Genomic DNA, 26,797 nt, shown 5'->3' on the forward strand with positions numbered 1-26,797 from the left:
CCGTTTTTATAATATACTTTAATTACTGAAATTGTCTATTAGAAAAATAGCTCTAAAGTGGCCCATTCTCAGCCCTAGCAGCGCTCCTCCGTCTTCTGTTTACATAACTGTGGAGACGCACTCAACACTGACTGCGTTATGTAAGCAGAAGACAGAGGCTGAGAAAGGGCCACTTTGGAGCTAATTTTCTAATAGAAATGTACAATTTAAAGTATATTACAAAAATGGTCAGTATCACTGCCCCGATACATTACAAAAATAAAATGACAGTTACATTTTAAACTTTCAGATAAGGTTTAACTGTGCACTAATTAATGACATGATAACCTTAAACTAGGGAATCTGTCGCCTGGTTTGAGCCTATAATACTGTTACCATAGCAATGTGCAATAAACAGATTTTTCAGATATGCTAATGAACCTTCATGGTGCCCAGAGGGGCGTTATTCCTCTGCTCTGGTGCCCAGTAAGGCCCCCTGCAGTGCCCAGCCCGCCTTTATTTCAAGCCCAGCATGTCTCCTCAGAAATAAATGTCCTCCCACAGCCGAGCCGAACGGCGCAGCCCCCTCCGCTACGTCATGTAATTTATTCACCCCACGATCCTTGCGTCCTCCTTCCATGCCCATGAAATCTCGCGCAGCCGCAGAGGCAACAGCGCTCTGATTACGTCACTGTGCTCTGCGCATGCCTAGTGACACTATTGAGGCTGTTTCCCTCACGGACAGGCGCAGGCAGTCGGCGATACTGCGGCTGCGCAAGATTATATTCTTATAAAGCGAATACTAGTGAGTGCTTCATTACGGAAGAGCTCACTAGTATGCAGGAGTCGCGGGGAGCAGTCAGTGAAGCGCTATACTCCCCCTCCTCCTTGGACTTTTCTGGGCTGCGCTGCTGTGTCCTGACTGCGTACATCGCCAGAAAGTAGTGTGCACGCTATGACCTAAGGCTGCATGCAGCGTGAGCCCAGAGAAGATCAGGGAGTGTGACTGCAGGAGAGAACGCTGGACCTGGAGAGTCGCAGCGGAGAGATCGCTGGACCTGGAGAGTAGCAGCGGAGAGATCGCTGGACCTGGAGAGTAGCAGCGGAGAGATCGCTGGACCTGGAGAGTAGCAGCGGAGAGATCGCTGGACCTGGAGAGTAGAAGCGGAGAGATCGCTGGACCTGGAGAGTAGCAGCGGAGAGATCGCTGGACCTGGAGAGTAGCAGCGGAGAGATCGCTGGACCTGGAGAGTAGCAGCGGAGAGATCACTGGACCTGGAGAGTAGCAGCGGAGAGATAGCTGGACCTGGAGAGTAGCAGCGGAGAGATAGCTGGACCTGGAGAGTAGCAGCGGAGAGATAGCTGGACCTGGAGAGTAGCAGCGGAAAGATCGCTGGACCTGGAGAGTAGCAGCGGAGAGATCACTGGACCTGGAGAGTAGCAGCGGAGAGATAGCTGGACCTGGAGAGTAGCAGCAGAGAGATCGCTGGACCTGGAGAGTAGCAGCGGAGAGATAGCTGGACCTGGAGAGTAGCAGCAGAGAGATCGCTGGACCTGGAGAGTAGCAGCAGAGAGATCGCTGGACCTGGAGAGTAGCAGCGGAGAGATAGCTGGACCTGGAGAGTAGCAGCGGAGAGATAGCTGGACCTGGAGAGTAGCAGCAGAGAGATCGCTGGACCTGGAGAGTAGCAGCGGAGAGATCGCTGGACCTGGAGAGTAGCAGCAGAGAGATAGCTGGACCTGGAGAGTAGCAGAGGAGAGATCGCTGGACCTGGAGAGTAGCAGCGGAGAGATCGCTGGACCTGGAGAGTAGCAGCGGAGAGATAGCTGGACCTGGAGAGTAGCAGCAGAGAGATCGCTGGACCTGGAGAGTAGCAGCGGAGAGATCGCTGGACCTGGAGAGTAGCAGCGGAGAGATCGCTGGACCTGGAGAGTAGCAGCGGAGAGATCGCTGGACCTGGAGAGTAGCAGCGGAGAGATCTCTGGACCTGGAGAGTAGCAGAGGAGAGATCGCTGGACCTGGAGAGTAGCAGCGGAGAGATCGCTGGACCTGGAGAGTAGCAGCGGAGAGATCGCTGGACCTGGAGAGTAGCAGCGGAGAGATCGCTGGACCTGAAGAGTAGCAGCGGAGAGATCGCTGGACCTGGAGAGTAGCAGCGGAGAGATCGCTGGACCTGGAGAGTAGCAGCGGAGAGATCGCTGGACCTGGAGAGTAGCAGCGGAGGGATCGCTGGACCTGGAGAGTAGCAGCGGAGAGATCGCTGGACCTGGAGAGTAGCAGCGGAGAGATCTCTGGACCTGGAGAGTAGCAGCGGAGAGATAGCTGGACCTGGAGAGTAGCAGCGGAGAGATAGCTGGACCTGGAGAGTAGCAGCGGAGAGATCGCTGGACCTGGAGAGTAGAAGCGGAGAGATCACTGGACCTGGAGAGTAGCAGCGGAGAGATCTCTGGACCTGGAGAGTAGCAGAGGAGAGATCGCTGGACCTGGAGAGTAGCAGCGGAGAGATCGCTGGACCTGGAGAGTAGCAGCGGAGAGATCGCTGGACCTGGAGAGTAGCAGCGGAGAGATCGCTGGACCTGGAGAGTAGCAGCGGAGAGATCGCTGGACCTGGAGAGTAGCAGCGGAGAGATCGCTGGACCTGGAGAGTAGCAGCGGAGAGATCGCTGGACCTGGAGAGTAGCAGCGGAGAGATCGCTGGACCTGGAGAGTAGCAGCGGAGAGATCGCTGGACCTGGAGAGTAGCAGCGGAGAGATCGCTGGACCTGGAGAGTAGCAGAGGAGAGATCGCTGGACCTGGAGAGTAGCAGCGGAGAGATAGCTGGACCTGGAGAGTAGCAGCGGAGAGATAGCTGGACCTGGAGAGTAGCAGCGGAGAGATCGCTGGACCTGGAGAGTAGCAGCGGAGAGATCGCTGGACCTGGAGAGTAGCAGCGGAGAGATCGCTGGACCTGGAGAGTAGCAGCGGAGAGATCGCTGGACCTGGAGAGTAGCAGCGGAGAGATCGCTGGACCTGGAGAGTAGCAGCGGAGAGATCGCTGGACCTGGAGAGTAGCAGCGGAGAGATAGCTGGACCTGGAGAGTAGCAGCGGAGAGATCGCTGGACCTGGAGAGTAGCAGCGGAGAGATCGCTGGACCTGGAGAGTAGTAGCGGAGAGATCGCTGGACCTGGAGAGTAGCAGCGGAGAGATCGCTGGACCTGGAGAGTAGCAGCGGAGAGATCGCTGGACCTGGAGAGTAGCAGCGGAGAGATCGCTGGACCTGGAGAGTAGCAGCGGAGAGATCGCTGGACCTGGAGAGTAGCAGCGGAGAGATCGCTGGACCTGGAGAGTAGCAGCGGAGAGATAGCTGGACCTGGAGAGTAGCAGCGGAGAGATCGCTGGACCTGGAGAGTAGCAGCGGAGAGATCGCTGGACCTGGAGAGTAGCAGCGGAGAGATCGCTGGACCTGGAGAGTAGCAGCGGAGAGATAGCTGGACCTGGAGAGTAGCAGCGGAGAGATAGCTGGACCTGGAGAGTAGCAGCGGAGAGATCGCTGGACCTGGAGAGTAGCAGCGGAGAGATCGCTGGACCTGGAGAGTAGCAGCGGAGAGATCGATGGACCTGGAGAGTAGCAGCGGAGAGATCGCTGGACCTGGAGAGTAGCAGCGGAGAGATAGCTGGACCTGGAGAGTAGCAGCGGAGAGATCGCTGGACCTGGAGAGTAGCAGCAGAGAGATCGCTGGACCTGGAGAGTAGCAGCGGAGAGATCGCTGGACCTGGAGAGTAGCAGCGGAGAGATCGCTGGACCTGGAGAGTAGAAGCGGAGAGATCAATGGACCTGGAGAGTAGCAGCGGAGAGATCGCTGGACCTGGAGAGTAGCAGCGGAGAGATCGCTGGACCTGGAGAGTAGCAGCGGAGAGATCTCTGGACCTGGAGAGTAGCAGCGGAGAGATCGATGGACCTGGAGAGTAGCAGCGGAGAGATCGATGGACCTGGAGAGTAGCAGCGGAGAGATCGATGGACCTGGAGAGTAGCAGCGGAGAGATCGCTGGACCTGGAGAGTAGCAGCGGAGAGATCGCTGGACCTGGAGAGTAGCAGCGGAGAGATCGCTGGACCTGGAGAGTAGCAGCGGAGAGATAGCTGGACCTGGAGAGTAGCAGCGGAGAGATCGCTGGACCTGGAGAGTAGCAGCGGAGAGATCGCTGGACCTGGAGAGTAGCAGCGGAGAGATCGCTGGACCTGGAGAGTAGCAGCGGAGAGATCTCTGGACCTGGAGAGTAGCAGAGGAGAGATCGCTGGACCTGGAGAGTAGCAGCGGAGAGATCGCTGGACCTGGAGAGTAGCAGCGGAGAGATCGCTGGACCTGGAGAGTAGCAGCGGAGAGATCGCTGGACCTGGAGAGTAGAAGCGGAGAGATCACTGGACCTGGAGAGTAGCAGCGGAGAGATCTCTGGACCTGGAGAGTAGCAGAGGAGAGATCGCTGGACCTGGAGAGTAGCAGCGGAGAGATAGCTGGACCTGGAGAGTAGCAGCGGAGAGATCGCTGGACCTGGAGAGTAGAAGCGGAGAGATCACTGGACCTGGAGAGTAGCAGCGGAGAGATCTCTGGACCTGGAGAGTAGCAGAGGAGAGATCGCTGGACCTGGAGAGTAGCAGCAGAGAGATCGCTGGACCTGGAGAGTAGCAGCGGAGAGATCGCTGGACCTGGAGAGTAGCAGCGGAGAGATCGCTGGACCTGGAGAGTAGCAGCGGAGAGATCGCTGGACCTGGAGAGTAGCAGCGGAGAGATAGCTGGACCTGGAGAGTAGCAGCGGAGAGATCGATGGACCTGGAGAGTAGCAGCGGAGAGATCGCTGGACCTGGAGAGTAGCAGCAGAGAGATCAATGGACCTGGAGAGTAGCAGCGGAGGAGGAGAGGTAAGTGAATTTATTTATTTTATTTCTGATGGGCCTCTGATATGGGGGTCTGATCGGAGGTCTGATCTGGTATGGGGGTCTGATCTGCAGTCTAATTAAATATATATTTTATTTTTCTCCCCTCTTCTAAAACCTGTAAAATCTTATAGTGGCAGTGCTTGGTATTGCAGCTCAGCCTTTATTGATTTGAATGGGGCTGAGACGCTACTAATCCATGCGACTGTACAGTGATGTCACATTACCTAGGAAGAGGCTGCGGCGCTTAAAAGGGGTATTCCCATTACATACAATGCCATTGTCTGATAGGTGTGGGTCCCACCATTGGGACCCGCACCTACAACGAGAACGGAGCGGGGAGAGCTATGGCTAGAGGACCCCAGATTTCCCGGGTCCATCCACCACCAAGTGCTGCTCTCCGCTGCTCCCATAGAAATGAATGGAGGGCGGCTGCACATGCGCAGTGCTCCCTCCGTTCATTTACCCGCTCCGGTCTCTTTGTAGATGCAGGTTTTAGAGGTGGGACCCTCACCTATCAGACAATGGGGCATATCCTAGCAATATGCCCCTATTGTCTGAGATGGCAAAACCCCTTTAAATGCCTTTTCTAACAGCTGATAGGCGGGGGTCTGTGGTGTCGCACCCCTACAGATCTGATACTGATGACCCATCCCGAGGATAATTCATTAATATCTTTTCCTGGATAGCCCCTTTAAGTACCAGCCCATTTTCATATTTTTTATTGCCACTTTACAATAGCCATAACTTAAATTTCCATTCATATGTACAGTGTACATATATTTCCATGACTTGTCTATTGGACAATAATTGGAATTTGGACTGTATTAGGGCTCTTTCACACCTGCGTTCTTGTCTTCCGGCATAGAGTTCCGTCGTCGGGGCTCTATGCCGGAAGAATCCTGATCAGTTTTATCCTAATGCATTCTGAATAGAGAGAAATCCGTTCAGGATGCATCAGGGTGTCTTCAGTTCCGGAACGGAACGTTTTTTGGCCGGAGAAAATACCGCAGCATGCTGCGCTTTTTGCTCCGGCCAAAAATCCGGAACACTTGCCGCAAGGCCGGATCCGGAATTAATGCCCATTGAAAGGCATTGATCCGGATCCGGCCTTAAGCTAAACGTCGTTTCGGCGCATTGCCGGAGCCGACATTTAGCTTTTTCTGAATGGTTACCATGGCTGCCGGGACGCTAAAGTCCTGACAGCCATGGTAAAGTGGAGCGGGGAGCGGGGGAGCAGTATACTTACCGTCCGTGCGGCTCCCCGGGCGCTTCAGAGTGACGTCAGGGCGCCCCACGCACATGGATCACATGATCGCATGGACACGTCATCCATACGCATGGGGCGCTCTGACGTAATTCTGGAGCGCCCCGGGAGCCGCACGGACGGTAAGTATACTGCTCCCCCGCTCCCCGCTCCTACTATGGCAACCAGGACTTTAATAGCGTCCTGGCTGCCATAGTAACACTGAAAGCATTTGGAAGACGGTTCCGTCTTCAAATGCTTTCAGTACACTTGCGTTTTTCCGGATCCGGCGGGCACCTCTGGCAACGGAAGTGCATGCCGGATCCGGACAACGCAAGTGTGAAAGAGGCCTTATGGAAGAAGTCCAGTGCTAAGAGAGACTGTTATTAGTACAGAATTTTTTTTCAATAATGATCCAGTGATCTATCAAAAAACCTTACGTTGTTAAAAAACCCTACCCCACGTGACTTCCGGGGTGTGCGCCTCCGCGCAAGAGCAGTACCAGGGCATGGGTAAGCTAAAATTACAGTGAGCGTTGACTCATGGACGCACACATGGACACTGCGCGTGCGCTCTCAGGGGTAAGGAGATCTGACGGTCTTTTATCTTGTTAATTCTCCTTACCCTCACACTGCGCACGCGCGGATTGTAAAATCTCCTTACCCTCACTGCACAGAGAGACCGACCTGATCCTGATCGAAGCCAGCCAGCAATGAATCTGAAGCGCGCTGTGTAGTGAGGGTAAGAAGATTTTACAATCCGCGTGTGCGCAGTGTGAGGGTAAGGAGATTTAACAAGAAAAAATACCGTCAGATCTCCTTACCCCTGAGAGCGCATGCGCGGTGTCCGTGGGCGCATCCATGAGTCACACTGCTAATGCTGATTGGCCCAGTATGTGATTCGGTGCAGGCGCACGAGGGAGCGCGCAGTCAGTGAGAGGTCGGGGGGAGGCGGGGGACCTGTGTGTTGGCTCTGGGAGGCGGTGAGTAGTGAGCGCAGCTGCAGGGGGCGGGGCGCTCCGGGCCCCCCTGTATGTTCCACTGCGCTGGGAGCCGAATCTAGTGAGGGCAGGGGGCTGATCGCAGAGGCAGACGATCAGCTGTGTCTCTGTGCAGGAGTACGGGGGGCCGCAAAAACTGTCTGTGCGGGCTGCGGGTTGTGCACCCCTGATATATACTATGCAATATTGATGCATTATAACCAAATATTGTTAATGTATATTTTATACTGTGTGTATCTCACTGAGTGGATATATAATCTTAGGGGATGTAGAGAGCGTTTAAGTAGAATTTTCCTAAATAGGATCCATTCAGAGGAGCTGATGTTATTTCAAACATCATTACTCAATAGCTGAGACAGTTAGGGTACACAAACCAGGAGAAAAGGTAAAAGATTTTGTTCTCTTATCTGACCATAAATCAGATGGTCTGGTAACTGTCAAGATGGATCCATGATGTCTGGGAAAGTGATTCTAAAGTGTCAAAGAAGAGTCCCTCCTAATTGGTTAAAGTTGGGAGAGGTCAAAGTTTAAGTTGTGTAATGAAGCCATATATATATGTGTTAATTCTTAGAACATTTAAATTTCATATATGATGCAACAGTGCCATCAAGTGGTAGATGGACAGAAGTTTCTAAGGAATGTCAATTAAGTGACATCATCCCCGTGATTAACATACGTCACACCCACCTTGTCTAATTGGAAATCCCTAATCCAAGAGGGGATGGGCATAGATAAGGATTAGAATATCTGATCCAGTTTTGGAGATCAGAAGAGATCATCATTGACACGTCAGGAACGTACCACAGGACGTCACAGATCACAGAACATCTTCACCACTTCCAGTCCTAAGAAAAAGCTCCCTACACCCTAAGGAATTCTTCCAGGGACACACCCGAGACTCGCAGAAAGAAACTGACAGAGCTAAATCTTGGAAAGCTGGGTCCCTTCTAAAAGCTCTTTATCCCAAAGCCAAGGGTAATGTATAATTTATTTCATTGGCAGTAATTATAAATCGCTCCAATTGGCATATAGTTGAGACCCCATTATCAGTGGGTCAATAGTGTTAAAACAGTAATTTTATGGGAAATTTTAATGAACGTGCACATCATTAGAATTCCTGTAATATTTCTATCAGAGCGGGATCTCTGATCGGATCTTATTATCCATAGTTAGGCCAACGGGCGTATTTATGAGGTGTCTCTTACTGCCATATTCTTTGATTGAGCATAAGGGACTTTCCACAGATTCATTTCTATTATTTGTTTTTTTGTTGCATTATAATGTTTTGATAACCAGTACACTAATCAGTAATAATTTGATTAAAAAAAGAGTAGCATTGTATTGTACTTGGTGTAGTAAATTAAGTGAGCCTGGCGTAAACGGTGGAGCACCATCTTGTGGTCAATTTTTATATTGTTCTTGTATTAATTTGTATGCCATTTTTACTGTATGTATTTGTAATAAATTATATTTTATATAATTAATTGCACCCTGTTTCATTAGCTGCACGAATTGACTTTAGATCTCATCAATAAAAGAACTGGCGTTTATATGTCCGCCAATTAAATTTTTCATATTTCATAAAAATATGAAATCCTAATTTTTATAATTTCATATCTTATATGAAATAAATACTTGACATATTTGGAGGCACTGCTGAGATTGATTGAGATATTTCTATAACCAATTTGTACAATTAGTGAAAATATTCCTTAATCCTTATTGGCAAGTCAAATTGTTGTTGTTATTGATTATTGATTAGAATCATGAGTACAACAGGCAGTGACTCGGGTAATGGCCATGCTACAGCAGATAGTCCATCATACCCAGAACAGATAATCCAGAAGATTATCAAATATCTTTATTCCCGGTTTAAAGTGGACAAGGAGATGAATGAATGGATTAATGAGATGCAGACAAGAGCCTTTGCAGAACGTTGTGATGTATGAATACTAGGGGGGCACAGTTGATAGATACCTGACATATATGGATTTGGCAAATGATAATACCAAGAGGGACCAACACCTCTTATGTGCATTGCCACCTGTCTTATATGCATTATTGGCGGTCAGTACTCTTTCACAAAAGAGATATGAATCCATAATGGGAACGAAAACCCATATAGCCCAGATAGAAGCAGAACTAAAGTCCGCAGAGGACACGATCAAGGACTTAAAATACAACCCTAAGGACACATGATAAATTTGCAAAACTATGGAGTCCTTGGAGATCTCTGGCGAGGGTGAGCCCTGAGCCCTGATCCCTGACTGGCATTTACTTCAACTTTAGGACCTGAATTTGCGATATCCCCAACCCCCCCCCCCCCCCTTCACCTCACACTCTTTCCCTCTATTCCTCACTTTTACCTTAATCTCTTACTCTTCTCTTCTTCATCTCTCTGAACTATTTTACATATTACTTTACTCCTCAAGCATGGTTTTAATAGGAGGCATCCTAGATACTCTGAAAAGAAAAATATTTACACCCTTACTCACGTACTAGAGTGTTGTGGGGGGGGCCAATTTTTGACAATTAATCGGACCCATGTATGTACTAGAATAACATGTATTGATGACTGAGATACAACTATATAATATGTACCATAAATGCATCTTTTTCTTATGTCACATCAATGCATATATGTTGTTTAACTTTATGAAAATGGAAAATAAAGAATTTATAAAAAAAATAAAAAATACAACCTTGATCATAGCCATGATGCATACCAAAAGGCAAAAAGTGACCTAGAGGAGTTGCACCTCCGATATTCCAAAATTCAGCAGACGGGCAAATCAAGCCATACTGTGATTAATGCTGATAGAGATCAGTCTAATACTGTGGGATCTCCTGACCCTCCAATCTTACGCCCCAGCATTTAGACATATCATCACATGCTCTTAAAGCTGGATCCATCCAAGACCCTTAACCACCCGAAAGTGATGCCATGATTACACAGGAGGCATTGACCCAATTAAGTCGGGCATTCCAAACTGTAACTGCCTTACTAGTCGCCAGCAACATGGAAGCCCCTAGAAGCTCCTCTCCACATGTTCCCCTGAGGAGAGATGTTAGGGTTAAATCACCTGTGTCGTATGAGTCTCATGAAAGTGGTGAAAGTGCATGTGAGTCTGACCGTGGTGTGGGGAAGCAGGATCAAAGGCGACCAACATATGCTGAGGTGGTTTCTAGGAAAAAAAAATCCCAATATTCAGATAAGGATCAGAGCTCCTCCAGCATAATTAAGTTTTTAAATACTACAGTATCCAAATTTTCCAAGAAAGGTTCTTCTCAGATAGCTAATCACTTGGAAGTGTATGAATCCACTATGGATTCTTTAAAATTGTACTCTGATGCTGACCGGATCAGATTCCTTCCATGGGCATTTGATGATAAGTATCGTCATTACGTTACATCCTTTAAGGAGAGAGGCGTACAAGATTGGCCAAGTGTTTTGCATGAGGTTAAATTAATCATACTGAACCACCACTGCTGCAAAACGGGACATATATAGCCTTACGTGTAGACCCAATCAGAGTCCCCGTGAATTCCTCTCTGTCCTCAAAAATGTCTATGGGTTGGCATATAGATCCCCAAATTGGACACCGTAATTGGTTTCGCTATGGATTCGGAATACTACACATTTGGATTCCAAAATGATGTTATTGGAATAATTCCTGATGAATACCTGACAGAGGAACTAACAGTGGAACAACATTTTTCCTCAACCCCTGAGGGGTTATTTAACATCCACTCTGTTTACCCTTTCAGCTCTGAAGAAGGTACATGCCACATCGAAGAGTCATCATTGGTTTTCAACCATGAGATCAATGAAAAAGAGTATGAATCATACCAGCAAGGAAAGGATAAGGTACGCTACACCCAGAACGATCTAACTAGAGAGCTTGAAGAAGCTTACAAATTAAGTCAGCCTGAGATTTTCCCAGAATTTCAGGAGCGGGTGGAAGAACAAGTCTCCATGGCTGACGCATGCTCCGACGAGTCGAAGCGTCAACGGCTAAAGGAGCTCTTCGCAGAGTTCCAGGAGATGTTCGCCAAGGATTCTTATGACTGTGGGGAAACAGACCTACACGTTACAAGAATCCAGACAGTTCCCGATGCACCCCCTGTTTTTGTCAAACAATATCGACTTCCGCTGGCGGCTTACGAGTCACTATCGGAAATCGTCAAGAACTTGGAGAAGAGGGGTATCATCCGTCCAGTACACAGTTCATTCAATCATCCGATACTTGAAGTCCTCAAACGGTCAATTTCGTCTCTGCTCGGACCTAAGACAGTTGAACAAACGTGTTTATATGTCCGGATGGCCTGTGCCATACATTGACCAATGTTTGGCACAAATACAAGGATCCAAAATCTTCACTGCCCTTGACTGTTGCCAAGGATATTGGACGAATAAGGTGGATGAATGGGATCAGTACAAACTGGCCTTTACCTTTGGCAAACAACAATATGCATGGACCCGACTACCCTTCGGGTACATAAATGCAGGCCATGAATTTGCTGTGTTCATGCATAAGGCAATGCCTGATGCCGCTGAACGAGGTACCTTATCCTATGTGGATGACATCCTGATCAAAAGTACGACTTTTGAGGAACACATTGTAGAACTGAGGCATGTACTAACCCAGCTGAGGAAAGCAGGTGTAAAACTTTCTTTTCAGAAGGCTCAATGGTGTCGTGCCAAGGTTAATTTCCTAGGCCACGAAATCACTGCTGATGGAGTCAACCCACAGAAGAAGAAGGTGGAAGCAGTGATCAATACTAAATCACCTACAAATCTCAAGGAATTGAGATCATTCCTGGGCATGATGAACTATTCCCATAAGTTTATAGATAATTATGCCGAAATTACAAAACCTCTTTTGCAGTTACTGAAGAAAGGAGTAAAATGGGAATGGAGTGAGCGTCATGAGCAAGCTGCAACCAAGCTCAATGCCAAACTTATCCAGGCTCCATGCCTTGCTTATCCAGAAGGGGGAAAACCTTTCTTCGGGGAAACAGGTTTCACTGATAAAAGCATAAGTGCAGTTCTTTTCCAAAAACAGGAAAACCGAAACAAGATCATCGCCTATGCCAGTAAGTCCTTGTCACCGGTTCAGGTAAAATTCAATGATTGTGAGAAAGCATTATTGTCAACTGTGTGGGCTTTGCAATATTTTAGGAGTTTTATCCAAGGCGAAAGGATCATTGTGGAGACCGCACACCAGCCACTGCAATACATGCAGAGTGATCGTATAAGAGATGGAAACTTGTCAAACAGCAGGATAACCGCCTGGACAATGTCCTTAATGGGATGGCCATTTGAAATCAGGTACAAACAAAATAATAAAAACCCAGTTGCTCTAGGATTAGCAGAACTCCATGACTGTACCAATACGGAACGTAAAAGTGAGTCAACGGAAAATGATTTCCTGGAGGAACAATCATCATCCCCATATAAATCTTATGAAGAGGAATATTGCAAATCGTTACCATGTGTGTACGTAGACGGCTGTTCCTTCCATGCCGATGAAGGATCTTAACGTACATTGGTTGCAGGTATTGGAGTCATGTGGAATAATACATTCCTAGATGTATCAGTTGGATACAAAATTGGTTCCAAATGCAGCCAGGTTTCAGAACTTACTGCTGTGTACAAAGCCGTACAAATGGCTATCGAATATGATGTTAAGGAGTTTGTAATCATCACAGATTCTGATTATATTCGTAACAGCTTTGTGGAGTACTTTCCCGGATGGAAAAGATCCGACATGGTGAGAAATAATAACAAGCCAGTAAAGCATGGTAAGATGTTTTGTAAAATTGATGAGATGGTTACCGCCCACAGTCTTACCATTTATTGAAAGAAGGTAAGAGGTCATTCAAAATATCCAGGCATGGATAAAGAGGGGAATGACCTAGCGGATTCCCTTGCCAAGCAAGCGGCCATTGACAGAGAAGTCTTCGACGTTGATGACCTCATGGGAACTATCCAAGTGGATGCTATGACAAGGAGTCAGGCACAAAAGGGAGCTGAAGCCAATGTGGCGCAGTGGAGCCAAGATTCCCCTGGTGAAGATCTCATTGCGAGCCAAAAGGGGGATCCAATTATTGTTCTTTTTTATAAGCACATTGAGGATCAACTGTCCCATAACCACGGAAGACTGTGTGGGTAAGGAGGAGTTACGAATTTTGATGAAAGGTAAGTCCCAATTCTCATTACAGGATGGACTGCTGATAAGAACCTCTAAGAACGGTATCACACAATGGGTAGTACCTGCAGCATACCGAGGTCTGATGTTGCAACATGCAAATGATGCCGCAACAGCTGGTCATCGAGTGCACGACTCCGAGAGATTGAAGAAGCTGGATGAAAAGAGGTAAAGAGACTTTACGGTTCCAGCTAAAGACGGAAATAAGGATTGGCGTAAGATGTCATCAAAGATGATTGCCATTATCTACATCGTCCTGATCTTGGGGAAGGAGTTCCATGCTGAGCCGATTGCTGTACCAGGTCCTTCATCCGGAGTCATGCTACAAGATACAGCGGGGTTCATCTTGACGAACAAAAGGATATTATCCCAGAAGGTCTACATCAGCCTCGATCCACGCGTTTTCGTCAAAAGACAATTTAACGTGTCCGAAATCCAGTCACCGGAAATCCAAGCCTGGTACCAAATGCACATCGGATATTCCCAAGAGCGGATTACCCAGATCCTGGAGCAAACAAGGAAAACCCTAACCAGAGAACAGTTTTCTACAGACCGAAGCGATTCATTTTGTTGCAATCGTAGCCGTAATCTTTGGCGTAGTGGGCACTGTTATTACTACCAGTGTGACAGTTGCCGATTCCATCTCTATCAAGACATTGGAACTCGAAGTTGGTTCGTTGAAAAGGAACCTATTAAACATTCATGTGGAGATGGAGAATCAAAACAAACCTTTATCGAACTTATATCCTGTTTTGCAGGATCTATGGGATGGTTGAGTTTGTTGACCATCCAAGTCATGCGTTAGATAAGGTTCTCCAGAAAAACTTTAGCCAAGCTCTGGTTGGAACACTATAAGCCAAGTCTACGCATCGAAGAAGATATATGAAAAGCCCTTTTGAACATTCCAAATATATTCACACTTTATGGAACATTTTTAGAATGAAGGGGGATTTGTTGTGCATTTTCATAAGTGTACAATGTATCTGATGATATTATATTAAATATGGATGATCATTGCCTTTAACAGCATGTGATTAGCATGAACCTGAAAAAACCCAAGATGGGTTAATGGCAAGTTCAATGTGTTAAAAGTGAATATACACTCACCTAAAGAATTATTAGGAACACCATACTAATACGGTGTTGGACCCCCTTTTGCCTTCAGAACTGCCTTAATTCTACGTGGCATTGATTCAACAAGGTGCTGATAGCATTCTTTAGAAATGTTGGCCCATATTGATAGGATAGCATCTTGCAGTTGATGGAAATTTGAGGGATGCACATCCAGGGCACGAAGTAGCCATCAGAGGATGGATACATGTTCTCATTCTGTTTACGCCAAATTCGGACTCTACCATTTGAATGTCTCAACAGAAATCGAGACTTATCAGACCAGGCAACATTTTTCCAGTCTTCAACAGTTCAATTTTGGGGAGCTTGTGCAAATTGTAGCCTCTTTTTCCTATTTGTAGTGAGATGAGTTGTACCCGGTGGGGTCTTCTGCTGTTGTAGCCCATCCGCCTCAAGGTTGTGCGTGTTGTGGCTTCACAAATGCTTTGCTGCAGACCTCGGTTGTAACGAGTGGTTATTTCAGTCAACGTTGCTCTTCTATCAGCTTGAATCAGTCGGCCCATTCTCCTCTGACCTCTAGCATCCACAAGGCATTTTTGCCCACAGGACGGCCGCATACTGGATGTTTTTCCCTTTTCACACCATTCTTTGTAAACCCTAGAAATGGTTGTGCGTGAAAATCCCAGTAACTGAGCAGATTGTGAAATACTCAGACCGGCCCGTCTGGCACCAACAACCATGCCACGCTCAAAATTGCTTAAATCACCTTTCTTTCCCATTCTGACATTCAGTTTGGAGTTCAGGAGATTGCCTTGACCAGGAGCACCCCCCTAAATGCATCGAAGCAACTGCCATGTGATTGGTTGACTAGATAATTGCATTAATGAGAAATAGAACAGGTGTTCCTGATAATTCTTTAGGTGAGTGTATAGAGAACATTATACTTTTTATTATTGTTTAGAGACATGGATTTATCTGTACTGGTTTCTCTAAACTTGTCTGTCTGAGGAACAATGGGTGTTTCATGGCTGAACCATGATCTGATAAGGAAAGATATCCATAAAACACATCTGGTGTGGAATAGATATCTATTCATATATATATATATTCCTGTGTGCATTCATTTAGCATTTGAACTTGTTAATGATTCATATATACTATGCAATATTGATGTATTATAACCAAATATTGTTAATGTATATTTTATACTGTGTGTATCTCACTGAGTGGATATATAATTTTAGGGGATGATGTAGAGAGCGTTTAAGTAGAATTTTCCTAAATAGGATCCATTCAGAGGAGCTGATGTTATTTCAAACATCATTACTCAATAGCTGAGACAGTTAGGGTACACAAACCAGGAGAAAAGTTAGAAGATTTTGTTCTCTTATCTGACCATAAATAAGATGGTCTGGTAACTGTCAAGATGGATCCATGATGTCTGGGAAAGTGATTATAAAGTGTCAAAGAAGAGTCCCTCCTAATTGATTTAAGTTGGGAGAGGTCAAAGTTTAAGTTGTGTAATGAAGCCATATATATGTGTTAATTCTCAAAATATTTGAAATTGTTATGTGGTACAACAGTGCCATCTGGAGGTAGATGGATAATAGTATGTCATTTTCACCAGTATTTAGAGGGTTAAAATGACATCATTGTTATTTTACGTCACACCCACCTTATCTAATTGGAAATCCCTAATCCAAGAGAGGATGGACTTAGATAAGGATTAGAATATCTGATCCAGTTTTGGAGATCAGGGGGAGAGAGATTCATCATCATCACTTCACACGTCAGGAACGTACCACAGGACGTCACAGATCACAGAACATCTTCACCACTTCCAGTCCTAAGAAAAAGCTCCCTACACCCTAAGGAATTCTTCCAGGGACACACCCGAGACTCGCAAAAGAAACTGACAGAGCTAAATCTTGGAAAGCTGGGTCCCTTCTAAAAGCTCTGTATCCCAAAGCCAGGGGTAATGTATAATTTATTTCATTTGCAGTAATTATAAATCGCTCCAATGGGCATATAGTTGAGACCCCATTATCAGTGGGTCAGTAGTGTTAAAACAGTAATTTTATGGGAAATTGTAATGAACGTGCACATCATTAGAATTCCTGTAATATTTCTATCAGAGCGGGATCTCTGATCGGATCTTATTATCCGTAGTTAGGCCAACGGGCGTATTTATGAGGTGTCTCTTACTGCCATATTCTTTGATTGAGCATAAGGGACTTTCCACAGATTCATTTCTATTGTTTTTTTTTCGTTGCATCATAATGTTTTGATAACCAGTACACTAATCAGTGATAATTTTGCTAAAAAAAAGAGTAGCATTGTATTGTACTTGGTGTAGTAAATTAAGTGAGCCTGGCGTAAACGGTGGAGCACCATCTTGTGGTCAATTTTTATATTGTTCTTGTATTAATTTGTATGCCATTTTTATTGTATGTATTTGTAATAAATTATATTTTATATAATTAATTGCACCCTGTTTCATTAGCTGCACGAATTGACTTTAGATCTCATCAATAAAAGAACTGGCGTTTATATGTCCGCCAATTAAATTTTTCATTTTTCATAAAAATATGAAATCATAATTTTTATGATTTCAGATCTTATATGAAATAAATACTTGACAGGGTAGGTGACTTTCCCAATCGGTACTGTGGATGTGGGAAGAGGGTTTGACTCTGCAGAGACTGCAGCCTGAATAACAGGTAGACAACAAGAATCACACTTCACCCCCATTTCTCTAATTCGCCCGTGGACCAGTTGATGACTGTATTATGAACCTGGAGCCATGGTAGACCCAGAAAAACCTCCACGGGTAAATTTTTTAGAACCAAAAAGAAGTACACTCCATATGACAGACCCCCACAGTCAAGGTTACTTCCGTAGTACAATATTCTACTGTCCTGCCCACCAATGGCGTGGAATCAATAGCAATGATATGAATAGGGTTAGAAAGGGACAACATGGGCACACCAAGAGAAAGAGCAAAGTTATGGTCAATAAAATTAGAGGCAGACCCAGAATCAACAAATGTCTTCCCAGAACCCTTACTGGAGCCAAAAGAAATTCCCACTGGTAAGAACACTTTCTCTTTAACCACCTTGGGAAGTACCTTATCTTTCTGGGCGTCAGGACGTGAAGATCTCCTGGAAGGAGGAACTTTAGGACATTGCCGTAACCAATGATCCAGTTCTCCGCAATAAAAGCAGGCACCCTTTTGACGTCTCAAATCCCTCCTGGTCATTCCGAGCTGCATGGGCTCCTCTAGATGATTCTCCACTTGGAGTCTTGAAGGTGAGGGGTCAGGTGGAACCACCACCAGAAGAGACGTCAGTTGTTCTCTTTGTCTTTCCCTAATACGCCGGTCCAGTCTAACAGCTAGAGTCATAGTCTGTTCTAAAGTGTCATGGAGGGCGTAACTGACCAACATATCTTTCAAATCTTCTGAGAGCCATAACTGGAACTGACATCTAAGCGCTGGATCATTCCAAGAGGAAACGCACCATTTCCGGAATCTGGTGCAATATTCCTCCACGGGTCTGTCTCCCTGACTAAGAGAACTTAATTGACTCTCAGCTACGATCGACTTATCAGGGTCATCGTAAAGCACACTTAAGGCCTGAAAAATGCCCCCAGTAGATGCCCCCATGGGATTCAGCCGGTTCGCTCCGGTTCTCCGAACCGCGTTGCTGGCTGAATCCCGATTCGGAGCCTGGCAGCGGCGGCAGCAGGTCAGGGGGAGATGCAGCAGAGCAAGGGAGAGGCGTCTCCCTTTCCTGCTCCTCTGATAAGCTGCAGGCACTAGGCTTGCAGCCAATCAGAGGCTGGCGCAGGCGGAGCGATGACATCATCGCGTCCGCCTGAGCCGAGATTTGTACTGTGCGGGACACAGGCCGGAAGAGGCCTGCATCGCTACTAGCATGGAGGTAAGTATTTGTGTTTTTTTTTCTTTTATGTGGCGCGCTATGGGGGCATCAATTGGGGGAATTACTGGCACATGATGGGGGACACTATGGGGGCATTACTGGCACATCATGGGGGACACTATGGGGGCATCTACTGGCACATCATGGGTGACACTATGGGGGCATCTACTGGCACATCATGGGGGACACTATGGGAGCATTATTGGCATATCATGGGGGACACTATAAGGGCATCTACTGGGGACATTACTGGCACATCATGGGGAACACTATGGGGGTATCTACTGGGGGCATGGCTGGCACATGGGGGACATTATGGGGGAATCTACTGGCACATCCTTGGGGACACTATAGGGGACATCTACTGGGGGCATTGCTGGCACATGGGGACACTATGGGGGCATCTACTGGGGCATGGCTGGCACATGGGGACACTATGGGGCATCTATTGGGTGCATTGCTGGCACAAGGGGGACACTATGGGGGCATCTATTGGGTGCATTGCTGGCATATGGGGGACACTATGGGGGGCATCTTCTGGGGGTCATTGCTGGCACATGGGGGACACTATGGGGGCATTACTGGAACATCATGGGATACACTATGGGGCATCTACTGGGGGCATTACTGGCACATCATGGGGGACACTATGGGGGTATCTACTGGGGGCATGGGTGGCACATGGACACTATGGGGGTATCTACTGGGGCATTGCTGGCACATGGGGGACAGTATGGGGGCATCTACTGGCACATCCTTTGGGACACTATGGGGGGCATCTACTGGGGACATTGCTGGCACATGGGGACACTATGGGGGCATCTACTGGGGCATTGCTGGCACATGGGGACACTATGGGGGCATCTATTGGGGCATTGCTGGCATATGGGGGACACTATAGGGGGCATCTACTGGGGCATTGCTGGCACAAGGGGGACACTATGGGGGCATCTATTGGGTGCATTGCTGGCATATGGGGGACACTATGGGGGGCATCTTCTGGGGGTCATTGCTGGCACATGGGGGACACTATGGGGGCATTACTGGAACATCATGGGATACACTATGGGGCATCTACTGGGGGCATTACTGGCACATCATGGGGGACACTATGGCGGTATCTACTGGGGGCATGGGTGGCACATGGACACTATGGGGGTATCTACTGGGGCATTGCTGGCACATGGGGGACAGTATGGGGGCATCTACTGGCACATCCTTTGGGACACTATGGGGGGCATCTACTGGGGACATTGCTGGCACATGGGGACACTATAGGGGCATCTACTGGGGCATTGCTGGCACATGGGGACACTATGGGGGCATCTATTGGGGGCATTGCTGGCATATGGGGGACACTATAGGGGGCATCTACTGGGGGCATTGCTGGCACATGGGGGACACTATGGGAGCATCTACTGTGGGCATTACTGGCACATCATGGGGACACTGGGGGCATCTACTGGCACATCATGGGGGACACTATGGGAGCATTATTGGCATATCATGGGGGACACTATAAGGGCATCTAATGGGGACATTACTGGCACATCATAGGGAACACTATGGCGGTATCTACTGGGGGCATGGCTGGCACATGGGGGACATTATGGGGGAGTCTACTGGCACATCCTTGGGGACACTATAGGGGACATCTACTAGGGACATTGCTGGCACATGGGGACACTATGGGGGCATCTACTGGGGCATTGCTGGCACATGGGGACACTATGGGGGCATCTATTGGGGGCATTGCTGGCATATGGGGGACACTATGGGGGGCATCTTCTGGGGGTCATTGCTGGCACATGGGGGACACTATGGGGGCATTACTGGCACATCATGGGATACACTATGGGGCATCTACTGGGGCATTACTGGCACATCATGGGGGACACTATGGGGGTATCTACTGGGGGCATGGCTGGCACATGGACACTATGGGGGTATCTACTGGGGCATTGCTGGCACATGGGGGACAGTATGGGGGCATCTACTGGCACATCCTTTGGGACACTATGGGGGGCATCTACTGGGGACATTTCTGGCACATGGGGGACACTATGGGGGGATCCACTGGGGGCATTGCTGGCACATGGGGACACTATGGGGGCATCTACTGGGGGCATTGCTGGCACATGGCGACACTATGGGGGCATCTACTGGGGCATTGCTGGCACATGGGGACACTATGGGGGCATCTATTGGGGGCATTGCTGGCATATGGGGGACACTATGGGAGCATTACTGCCACATCATGGGGGACACTATGGGGGCATCTACTGGGCGCATTACTGGCACATCATGGGGATACTATAGGGGTATCTACTGGGGGCATGTCTGGCACATTGGGGACACTATGGGGGTATCTACTGGGGCATTGCTGGTGCATGGGGGACACTATGGGGGAATCTACTGGGGGCATTGCTGGCATATGGGGGACACTATGGGGGAATCTACTGGGGGCATTGCTGGCATATGGGGGACACTATGGGAGCATCTACTGGGGGCATTGCTGGCATATGGGGGACACTATGGGAGCATCTACTGGGGGCATTGCTGGCATATGGTATGTGGTACTGTATTCTGGATAGCACAGAATATAATATGTCTGCAAATATGTCTTTAGTGCTCGATACAAATGTGTATATAATGTATATGGTGTAGGTAAATCTACTGTCAGTGTAGCCTAGGGGTCATCTATATACTGTATGGTGTATGTTGTATATGTGATTATATGAGTGTAGTGTTTATATAGTCTATGTATGCGTACCTCCCAACCATCCCAGATCTGGCATAACTACTGTGTGGGGGGCACAATGGAGACTGATCAGGGTTGGGACATGTACAGATAGACATTGGGAGGGTTAGAGGTGGAAAAAAACTTCACGCAGCACTGATAGTTTAGCTCCTTAGGCTTTTTAAAAAATTTGTGGTATGTGTGTGCAGTGTATACCTGGGGTATTTATGTGTGTGTTGCATATATATGGTGTATTTATGTGTGTGTACCATGTATATGGTGTATTTATGTGTGTGTACCATGTATATGGTGTATTTATGTGTGTGTACATGTATATGGTGTATTTATGTGTGTGTGTACATGTATATGGTGTATTTATGTGTGTGTACATGTATATGGTGTATTTATGTGTGTGTACCATGTATATGGTGTATTTATGTGTGTGTACATGTATATGGTGTATTTATGTGTGTGTACCATGTATATGGTGTATTTATGTGTGTGTAGTGTATACCTGGTGTATTTATGTGTGTGTAGTGTATACCTGGGGTATTTATGTGTGTGTACCATGTATATGGTGTATTTATGTGTGTGTACCATGTATATGGTGTATTTATGTGTGTACCATGTATATGGTGTATTTATGTGTGTGTACCATGTATATGGTGTATTTATGTGTGTGTACATGTATATGGTGTATTTATGTGTGTGTACCATGTATATGGTGTATTTATGTGTGTGTAGTGTATACCTGGTGTATTTATGTGTGTGTAGTGTATACCTGGGGTATTTATGTGTGTGTACCATGTATATGGTGTATTTATGTGTGTGTACCATGTATATGGTGTATTTATGTGTGTACCATGTATATGGTGTATTTATGTGTGTGTACCATGTATATGGTGTATTTATGTGTGTGTAGTGTATACCTGGTGTATTTATGTGTGTGTAGTGTATACCTGGGGTATTTATGTGTGTGTACCATGTATATGGTGTATTTATGTGTGTGTACCATGTATATGGTGTATTTATGTGTGTACATGTATATGGTGTATTTATGTGTGTGTACCATGTATATGGTGTATTTATGTGTGTGTAGTGTATACCTGGTGTATTTATGTGTGTGTAGTGTATACCTGGGGTATTTATGTGTGTGTACCATGTATATGGTGTATTTATGTGTGTGTACCATGTATATGGTGTATTTATGTGTGTGTACCATGTATATGGTGTATTTATGTGTGTGTACCATGTATATGGTGTATTTATGTGTGTGTACCATGTATATGGTGTATTTATGTGTGTGTACCATGTATATGGTGTATTTATGTGTGTGTACCATGTATATGGTGTATTTATGTGTGTGTACCATGTATATGGTGTATTTATGTGTGTGTACCATGTATATGGTGTATTTATGTGTGTGTACCATGTATATGGTGTATGTATATGTAAACATGTGTCGTGACGCCGCGTGTCTGCCGTTGAGTAGGGAACCTGAGTGGGGAGAGAGTAAGCCCATTCTTGTGGGCCTCCTTGCAACAAAGAGATAATAATAGCTACTCTCTGTTGTTCGGAACCCGAAGAGCGTGGGCGCAAACGAAAATACAACTTACAGCTCTCTTTAAAAGTAAAAAAAAAAATCCTGTCCACTGAAAAACAATCAGGCAGTTTGACATGAGGTTCAGGATTCTGAGCGGAGGAGGCCGCTACATGTGGGGAGGAGGCCGCTACAGGTGGAGAGGAGGCCGCTACAGGTGGGGAGGAGGCCGCTACAGGTGGGGAGGAGGCCGCTACAGGTGGGGAGGAGGCCGCTACAGGTAGAGAGGAGGCCGCTACAGGTGGGGAGGAGGCCGCTACAGGTGGAGAGGAGGCCGCTACAGGTGGGGAGGAGGCCGCTACAGGTGGGGAGGAGGCCGCTACAGGTGAGGAGGAGGCCGCTACAGGTGGAGAGGAGGCCGCTACAGGTGAGGAGGAGGCCGCTACAGGTGGGGAGGAGGCCGCTACAGGTGGAGAGGAGGCCGCTACAGGTGGGGAGGAGGCCGCTACAGGTGGAGAGGAGGCCGCTACAGGTGGGGAGGAGGCCGCTACAGGTGGAGAGGAGGCCGCTACAGGTGAGGAGGAGGCCACTACAGGTGGGGAGGAGGCCGCTACAGGTGAGGAGGAGGCCGCTACAGGTGGGGAGGAGGCCGCTACAGGTGGGGAGGAGGCCGCTACAGGTGAGGAGGAGGCCGCTACAGGTGAGGAGGAGGCCGCTACAGGTGAGGAGGAGGCCGCTACAGGTGGGGAGGAGGCCGCTACAGGTGAGGAGGAGGCCGCTACAGGTGAGGAGGAGGCCGCTACAGGTGGGGAGGAGGCCGCTACAGGTGAGGAGGAGGCCGCTACAGGTGAGGAGGAGGCCGCTACAGGTGAGGAGGAGGCCGCTACAGGTGGGGAGGAGGCCGCTACAGGTGGGGAGGAGGCCGCTACAGGTGGGGAGGAGGCCGCTACAGGTGAGGAGGAGGCCGCTACAGGTGGGGGCTAATGCAATTCCTGCTGCTGTAGCCTCTCTGCCAAATCCTGCACCATTTGGACGAGACTATGTACCTGATCCGTAAGGACTCGCAGAGGGTCCATGGTTATAGGTAGGGCCTGTGGTTGTGTCATGTTCGGTAGGGATGAGTGCAACCCTTAACTCCACCCGCACCTCTATCCCTACCTACTTGCACGGTCCGTCCTAACCGACGGTGTACAACTGGGCGACAGACCCTCGCTTAGATATGTGCAGGGGCTAAAGGAAGAAAACTGCCGTGACCAGAATCAAGGAAGCCAAGGTCCAAGCCAGGAGGACCATAGGGACACAGGGAAATACCAAATGGAAGTCAAAACAAGCCGAGGTCAGGAATCAAGGGAAATAACGATGACAAAGTCAGATACCAGCCGGGGTCAGAAGCCAAGAGGTCGCATCAATACCAGGGAAGTCACAGAGACGAAGTCCAAAAGCACAGAAGTCACGATATCAAAAGCTAGTGTGGTAAGACCAATCACAGGCCACCTGGCCAGCAGGCTGACCGGTAAATAGCCCCAACTGATGAGTCACGTGACGTGGCCAGTGTCACGTGACCCGCATCACGCACCTCAATACAGCTGAGCGCTGATTCATCCCTGTCGGCGCTCAGCTCCCCTGCTGCTCGTTGTCTCGGGGATGGAGGATGCCGGCCACTCTGAGCAGGCGTACGCGGCCAGGTTCTCCCCTCCCCGCCGTCACCGCGGATGCCTGCCACGTCCTCGCTCCACACAGGTGGAATGTCGGCGCTGCAAGGAGAGCACGTGTCGCTGGCTTCCCCTTACAACAGCTCAGTTTTATCTCATAGGGAACGCTGTAAAAACAAAACCTATAAAACTATATAAATGTGGTATCGCTGTAATCGTACTGACCTGGAGAATGAAGGAACAGGTCAGTTTTATCTCATAGGGAAAGCTGTAAAAACAAAACCCATAAAACTATATAAATGTGGTATATCTGTAATCGTACTGACCCAGAGAATGAAGAGAACAGGTCAGTTTTATCTCATAGGGAACGCTGTAAAAACAAAACCTATAAAACTATATAAATGTGGTATCGCTGTAATCGTACTGACCCGGAGAATGAAGGGAACAGGTCAGTTTTATCTCATAGGGAACAATGTAAAAACAAAACCCATAAAACTATATAAATGTGGTATCACTGTAATCGTACTGACCCGGAGAATGAAGGGAACAGGTCAGTTTTATCTCATAGGGAACGCTGTAAATACAAAACCCATAAAACTATATGAATGTGGTATCACTGTAATTGTACTGACCCGGAGAATGAAGGGAACAGGTCAGTTTTATCTTATAGGGAACGCTGTAAAAACAAAACCCATAAAACTATATAAATGTGGAATCACTGTAATCGTACTGACCCGGAGAATGAAGGGAACAGGTCAGTTTTATCTCATAGGGAACGCTGTAAAAACAAAACCTATAAAACTATATAAATGTGGTATCGCTGTAATCGTACTGACCCGGAGAATGAAGGGAACAGGTCAGTTTTATCTCATAGGGAACAATGTAAAAACAAAACCCATAAAACTATATAAATGTGGTATCACTGTAATCGTACTGACCCGGAGAATGAAGGGAACAGGTCAGTTTTATCTCATAGGGAACGCTGTAAATACAAAACCCATAAAACTATATGAATGTGGTATCACTGTAATTGTACTGACCCGGAGAATGAAGGGAACAGGTCAGTTTTATCTTATAGGGAACGCTGTAAAAACAAAACCCATAAAACTATATAAATGTGGAATCACTGTAATCGTACTGACCCGGAGAATGAAGGGAACAGGTCAGTTTTATCTTATAGGGAACGTTGTAAAAACAAAACCCATAAAACTATATAAATGTGGAATCACTGTAATCGTACTGACCCGGAGAATGAAGGGAACAGGTCAGTTTTATCTTATAGGGAACGCTGTAAAAACAAAACCCATAAAACTATATAAATGTGGAATCACTGTAATCGTACTGACCCGGAGAATGAAGGGAACAGGTCAGTTTTATCTCATAGGGAACGCTGTAAATACAAAACCCATAAAACTATATAAATGTGGTATCGCTGTAATCGTACTGACTCGGAGAATGAAGAGAACAGGTCAGTTTTATCTCATAGGGAACACTGTAAAAACAAAACCCATAAACTATATAAATATGGTATCACTGTAATCGTACTGACCCAGAGAATGAGGAGAACAGATCAGTTTTATCTCATAAGGAACGCTGTAAAAACAAAACCCATAAAACTATATAAATGTGGTATCGCTGTAATCGTACTGACCGGAGAATGAAGAACAGATCAGTTTTATCTCATAGGGAACGATGTAAAAACAAAACCCATAAAACTATATAAATGTGGTATCACTGTAATCGTACTGACCCGGAGAATGAAGGGAACAGGTCAGTTTTATCTCATAGGGAACGCTGTAAAAACAAAACCCATAAAACTATAGAAATATGGTATTACTGTAAATGTACTGACCCCGAGAATGAAGAGAACAGGTCAGTTTTATCTCATAGGGAACCCTGTAATAAACAAAACCCATAAAACTATATAAATGTGGTATCACTGTAATCGTACTGACCCGGAGAATGAAGAGAACAGGTCAGTTTTATCTCATAGGGAACGCTGTAAAAACAAAACCCATAAACTATATAAATATGGTATCACTGTAATCGTACTGACCCAGAGAATGAGGAGAACAGATCAGTTTTATCTCATAAGGAACGCTGTAAAAACAAAACCCATAAAACTATATAAATGTGGTATCACTGTAATCGTACTGACCCGGAGAATGAAGAGAACAGGTCAGTTTTATCTCATAGTGAACACTGTAAAAACAAAACCCATAAAACTATATAAATGTGGTATCACTGTAATCATACTGACCCGGAGAATGAGGGGAACAGGTCAGTTTTATCTCATAGGGAACGCCGTAAAAACAAAACCCATAAAACTATATAAATGTGGTATCACTGTAATCGTACTGACCGGAGAATGAGGGGAACAGGTCAGTTTTATCTCATAGGGAACACTGTAAAAACAAAACCCATAAAACTATATAAATGTGGTATCTCTGTAATCGTACTGACCAGAGAATGAAGGGAACAGATCAGTTTTATCTCATAGGGA

The sequence above is a fragment of the Bufo bufo genome, chromosome 1 (assembly GCF_905171765.1).
Source record: "Bufo bufo chromosome 1, aBufBuf1.1, whole genome shotgun sequence".
NCBI classification, from domain to species: Eukaryota; Metazoa; Chordata; class Amphibia; order Anura; family Bufonidae; genus Bufo; species Bufo bufo.